At 34.1% G+C, this 296-nt stretch overlaps 1 protein-coding gene across 1 annotated transcript in view; it reads right to left on the bottom strand.

Annotated features, from left to right (window-relative positions):
* LOC117112830 (NTF2-related export protein 1-like) overlaps positions 1-296 on the bottom strand; it is a 25,586-nt gene that overhangs the window by 5,872 nt on the left and 19,418 nt on the right. The window lies entirely within an intron of this gene.

The raw sequence follows: 296 nt of genomic DNA, 5'->3' as shown, positions 1-296 counted from the left end.
GGGCCACGGATATTTGATGAATTATGGCGAATTTTTATTACTTATTTGATAGGCATCGAGTTACTATAATATGACTTCATGTAGGCTATGCTTTCTAATGTTGACATCAGCTTCCAAAACCAAAACATTTTGAATAAAGCAAGAAACAAAGTGTGAGCAATGTAACCATCTAATTTATTTTCAAATCCTCATTCTTGAAAGTGAAATTCTATATTTTGGAAATTTTGCATGAAATCTGTCAACCACGTTGTCATGGTCGAGGTTGCTTCACCTATCACGATGTATTCCAACCATCA

This window comes from Anneissia japonica, unplaced genomic scaffold, assembly GCF_011630105.1.
Source record: "Anneissia japonica isolate Jap-2015-1 unplaced genomic scaffold, ASM1163010v1 scaffold172582_len1462937_cov174, whole genome shotgun sequence".
In the NCBI taxonomy this organism is placed as follows: domain Eukaryota; kingdom Metazoa; phylum Echinodermata; class Crinoidea; order Comatulida; family Comatulidae; genus Anneissia; species Anneissia japonica.
This window is presented reverse-complemented; position numbering and strand designations above follow the sequence as displayed.